This window comes from Alligator mississippiensis, chromosome 8 (genome assembly GCF_030867095.1).
Source record: "Alligator mississippiensis isolate rAllMis1 chromosome 8, rAllMis1, whole genome shotgun sequence".
NCBI lineage: Eukaryota > Metazoa > Chordata > Crocodylia > Alligatoridae > Alligator > Alligator mississippiensis.
This window is the reverse complement of record NC_081831.1, coordinates 26,260,316-26,266,315: the sequence shown is the minus strand read 5'-3', so window position 1 is coordinate 26,266,315 and position 6,000 is coordinate 26,260,316.

Below are 6,000 nucleotides of genomic sequence, written 5' to 3'. Positions count from 1 at the left end.
TACAAAGTTCCCTTTCCTCTCTCCCCCACAGCAAGTTCAGGTTTTGTTCCATTTGCAGGGAATGAGCTGCTTTCCCATTGAGCTGAGCTGCCGGGAAGGGCCTGATTGTCATGAGTGTAAGATGCAGGAACCTAGCCTGAGAACTCCAACATTGAAAGACCTGAAATCTCGGTGTAACCTACCTGCACTATATATGGGGGTGTGTTAACTCCTCTAGCTTGAAGAGGGTTCAGTGAGACTTTTGTGGGCATGTTGGGAAGGGAAATAGACTGGTAAGACGGCTGGCAGCCCTTTTCGGGGAAGGGGTAAACTCTGTCCTAGCAGCCCGGTTTGAGAGCATGCAGCAGCTGGGCACAGAGGGGATTGTCATGAGGAAAGTCTCTGTGAAGAGGCAAAGCCTGGTTGACCGTTATGGACTGTCCTTTTGCAAACACTGACTGAGTAGGGCTGGGTGAGCCCTGGCTTTTGCTGGCAGGGAGGTAGTTAATCTGTCCAGTGTCCCAGGAACTGAAGCAGGTTGAGGAGAAATTTCAATGACTTCTCTCGCAGCCAGAGAAATGTGCGTCCTGTTCTGAGTGCCTGCTGGGAAAAGAGGCAACACGAGTACGTTGGATCCACCCAGAAGCTCCAGAAAGCATGGATTCATTCTAGGCTAAACTGACCCAGAACATAAGGAGCTTAAAGGATGGTGAAGCTGGTTAGCAGCTTACTTATCATTGAGAAGCAATTGGGGTGTATGTGAGTATGTAGTGGCTTGTAATTGTAGTAAAAAGCTGGCTCATGTGAGTGACAGTGATGGACACAGCCAGCTCCAAAAATAGGTCTCTTAATAAACACTCTCAACTAACAAAATAGACAATGTAGGCTGGGGCCGTGGGGAGGGGGGGCACATGCAACCCCTCGAGGTCTGGGGCATCCTGGGCAGTATGTGGAGACCCTCAGAGCCTCAGGGCTGGCTTCACAAAGGCCTTACACTCCTCCAACTGCACACAGAATTTCTCAGGGAGGCCACTGGCTCTGAAAATAGAAAAAAAAATGGTAAGTGCCTTGGACCACTACCGTGGAGTAGGACAGGGTACAGCTTCGTTCTGGCTCGGTGATGTAGCCAAAGGGCATCACATTTGCTACTGCAAATGAAGTACCCTTTCAGAAAACAGCTAAATAGGGAGAGCTCTTAGGTTTGCCAGGGTAACCCTTCTGCCAGGCACTGAATGGCAGCAGTACGGGCCAAGCTTGAATGTAGACATTTAACAAAAGCTCGAGCCCCCACCCAAAAATCTGGGAAAACAAATGCTGCCGGGTGGTTCCAGTGTGAAGACACCTCCTGCTCGCAAGCAATAGCAAACTGTAACAGGGTCTTGTAAAGGTGGAGCTCAGAAGCAATCAGTAATGGAGTTAGTCAGTAGCATCGCCAAATGGCTTTTTCATGACACTGACTGTACAGCAGCTCATTACTACTGCACAGTAGCATCACATCATGCTTCCTGCCACAGGACAGTACTGTGCAGTAGTAACAAGTGAATGCACCATCAGTATCTTGTGTAGATGTGGCCACAGGTATCCCAGTTGGCAGGACCAGATTTCTCCCCTAGTCCCATGCAGGAAGCACTTGGTAGCCAGTGGAAACAAGGGAGCTGCTGGCCCCAGCCTTTCCCCTCTCCTTTCTGCTTAGTGTAACTGGAAGTCTGACACAGGACACTGCTCAGCTCTTGCTACTGCCACTCCTCACCACAGCTCAGGGGCTCTGCTCCCCTGGGGCTGCTCCTGGCACCGCTCCTTGTCACCAGTGGGGATGGCCGCTCCTCTCCCTGTTGCTGATACCACACAGCTCTTTTACTCCTTGGGCAAGCTGGTGGATTTCCCCTCTTCTAGGATCTAGTACGTACAGGCCTCACCAAGATCCAGCCTGGGGAAATGTACCCAGAGATTCTTCAAGGACTTCAGCTCTTTTCAAAACCAAGTGGAGAACAAGTCTCAGAGTCCTGCTGTAGGGCTTTGCACAGCACAAGTCTTCTTCCCAGTGAAGCTTGGTGGCAAACTGGAGTGCCATCCTGGGGGCAGCTCCATGCAGGGTTCCCCCTAAGCCTCTTCTGTCACTATGAACAAACAGTGAACACAGAGCAAAACAAATGACTGAGAAAAGAAGAGCAGGGCCCTGGCAGGACAGTGTCCATGGGGAGTGTGAAGGACAGGGACAGTCTAGAAAGGGGCCCAGGCTTCCCCAACTCAGGTCTATTGACAGAACCCACGTGCTGCGCTGGGCTAAAATCCACATTCCTCTGGCTCCTCTCTTCTGTCGTTCAGCTTTTCATCTATGTCTCAGGTCAGCTGCACTGAGTGACACAGCATGAAGAGAGGAGGCCCATTCAGCTTGGCTCAGGTCAGCAATGGAGGGGGCCTGACCAGACCAGACCAGACCTGCTAGGAAACAACCTGGACCCAGAAATATGCCAGAGTTCAGAGCAGCTGCTGCTGTGGGCACCTGCCAGTCACACGCTGCTGCCTGGGACCACCCCACCACCCCACACCCTTCTAACAGCCCAAGCTGAGCTACCCCAAACCCTTCTACCAGCCTGAGTTGAGATACCCTGGAATCTACACCTGTTCCCCCAACCTGTTTGTCTGAGGCAGGGAGAGTGTGGTGGATTCACAGTTCAGCGTCAAGCTGCAGGAGCCATCCCTCCCTCCCCAGCAACAGTAGTCGCAATTGGGAAGCTCCAGCCATTCTCCACAGGGGCCTGGAGAAGCTTTGGTTGTTTGTCCCCATGTCATCACCTGGTGTTGTTCATGGTGCTCCGTGTCACGTCACTCCAGCCCAGCACCTCCTAACCAGGCCCCTTGGCATCGCAGTCTGGGTATCAGGCGGGCTGGCGTTGCATGTTCACCCTAGCTCTCCAGGCCCATTTCTGTGTGGGCAGGCAGGACAAGGGCCAAGGTCTTCCTGGTCACCCTGCTTGCACTGCACATAGCTGACAGAGTGGGGCAAATAACAGGACTGCTGGGGACTGGCTGTGCTTAGGGCAGCAGTGGCACTGTTCCTGTGGGCAGCATTGATCTGTGAGGTCCTGGCTTCCTTTTCCTGGACCCTGCCAGCTCACCCGCTCTGTGCAGCCTGTGGCCTGCCTGGCACAGGTGATGGACGCTGGTCGCAGGTTGCCCTGGAATGCTGCAAGATGATCCTTTACTGCGACATTTTCTGCGCAGCCTCACCTCCCCCCTACCTGCCACTGCCCCCCCTCCACTGCCATCCCTGTGCTCTCCCACTACACAGGTATTACCTGTTGCCCCAGGCACCTCCTGCCAGCCGGGCTCTGCAAATCACTCTGCATCAAGTCCCAGATGGGCACAATGAGCAGGATCAGGAAGAGCCGGGCCCCCAGGACGGAGCCCAACATGATTCCCACCCATGTGGCACCTGCAGGCAAGAAGCACACATCACCCTTTCCCACAGGCCATGTAGGGAGCACATGGCTGCCGCCCATGCACTCTGCAGTGCCCTGTCTGCTGAGTCCATACACACCCAGGCACAGGGCAGGACTCACATCACCCAACCCAGAGCCCCCCTGCTCCAGGTGGAGCGGTCCCTCCTGGGTAGCCCATGATCCTGACCCCTCTGGTGTAACCCTGGGACTAGCTTTGGCTATGGCCTTCCAGCACAGGACAGAGCATGCAGGGAGCCCAGGCCTGTCTGCGGCTGGGGGGATGTGGACTTTGTGACAGCTGGTCATGGGACTCAGGCCCCACGTTGGGGTGGCAGGGAGGAGGCGTCTTCCTTGTCCTCAGTGAGAAATGCTGTGCTGAGCTCAGGGTCTGGCCCCTCTGCCCCTTGCTCAGGTGCTGCTGGGTTATCACATGCCCTTAGGGCTCAGTGGCACCTGGTCCCTCCTGCTTCCAGCACAGTCTGGAATCAGCTCTCATGCAAAGGGCTCCCACCACATGCTTGGCACAGGTGCAAATGCAGTCCCATCCTGGCTCTGAGTCCTCAGTACAGCCCCCCCCAACCCTGGCACCCCCACACCCTACCCAAATCAATGGACATAGTCATGTGGCACTGGGAATAGCCTGCCCTGTTTGCCATGTGGCATTGGTAGGTCCTGGCTTGCTGCTGTGACTGGTCTGGATGTACAGGTCCCCAAGGGAATGCCAGGTGAGGAGAGACATGGCCTGAGTGCAAGTCTGAGGATCTCTCTTGCCTGGGGCTGCAGCTTCCCTGTCTCCTGGGAAACCCCTGAGCACTTCAGGCCAATGTCGCTACCCACAGCCTGCTCCCGCCCTGTCCAGCACTATGGGGCGGCCGGCTTCTGTGCAAAGCACAAACAGACCACATCAGCCCAGGAAGTCCAGCTGGGCTCACAGATGGACAGACCTGGGCTTGCAGACACACAGACAAAGCATGTTCTGGGAGGCAGTGTTCCCTCAAAAGTCCGGCAGGGGTCAGGCATTGTAGGGTCGCCCCTCACTGCCTCTCAGATGGGGCTGGGTCTGCACTAGGTCTGTGCTTCCAACATTAGGTAGCAATGGATGTTGAAGTCATTATACTGAGAATTTAGCTCATCTGCTGTGGACCAGAACCCCAGCTGACTTAGCTCTGACACAGCTTGTGCACCAGATGCACAGCTAAGGCACAGCTAATGCACACCAGCCCCAGAGCAGTCACCAGGGTCAAATATCCAGATGGTGCAAGTGCACTAGCCAAGGGTCTAGCCTCTAGGATCTTTGAAATAATCTGCTGCTCCTATTGTAGGTAATAATGGAAACAAATGCTGCCCTCTGACACTCTGAGCTTCCCCCTTCCCCCCAGCTTCCCAGATAAACAGCTCTGGAAGGATAAGAGAATGGGAAACAGAACTCGTGTGCCTTAGTTTCATAGATTTCATAGACATTAGGGCTGGAAGGGACCTCGGAAGATCATCGAGTCCAGCCCCCTGCCCAAAGGGCAGGAAGTCAGCTGGGGTCATAGGATCCCAGCAAGATAAGCATCCAGTTTCATCTTGAAGGTGTTCAAAGTAGGCGCTTGAACCACCTCCGGTGGCAGGCTGTTCCAGATCTTGGGGGCTCGGACAGTAAAGAAATTCTTCCTTATGTCCAGCCTGAAACGATCTTGTAGTAGTTTGTGACCATTCAACCTCGTCATCCCTTGGGGTGCTCTGGTGAACAAACGTTCCCCCAGATACTGGTGGTCACCCCTGATAAACTTATAGGTGACCATCAGATCACCCCTGAGCCTGTGCTTTTCCAGGCTAAAGAGCCCCAGGGCTCTCAGCCTGTCATTGTAGGGTCTGCTTCCCTGACCTCTGATCATGCGCGTGGCTCTTCTCTGGACTCTCTCAAGCTTCTCCACATCCTTTTTGAATTGTGGAGCCCAAAACTGGACGCAGTACTCCAGCTGCGGCCTCACTAAGGCCGAGTACAGGGGGAGAATGACGTCCCGGGATTTGCTTGAGAAGCATCTATGGATGCAAGCCAGCGTTTTGGTCGCTTTACTAGCCGCAGCATCGCACTGCAGGCTCATGTTCATCTTGTGGTCAATCATGACACCCAAGTCTCTTTCTTCCATAGTGCTAGCCAACATAGCACTGCCGAGCCTATAAGGATGCTGCGGGTTTTTTTCCCCAAGGTGGAGAACCTTGCATTTATCGGCGTTGAACACCATCAGATTCTCGTCCGCCCACTTGCTGAGCCTGTCCAGGTCAGCCTGGATCACCCGCCTGTCTTCTGGTGTGGATGCTTTGCCCCTAAGTTTGGTGTCATCGGTGAACTTGGCCAGTCCACTTCTGACTCCAGTGTCCACATCATTAATGAAGATGTTAAACAGTATGGGTCCAAGGACAGAGCCTTGGGGGACCCCACTGGTCACAGGACACCACGATGAGTGACTTCCATCAATCACTACCCTCTGGGTCCGACCCCGGAGCCAATTTTCCAGCCAGTGGATCGTGGAGGACCCAAGGTGACAATTGGCCAGTTTCTCCAAGAGGCGATCATGGGACACCAGATTGA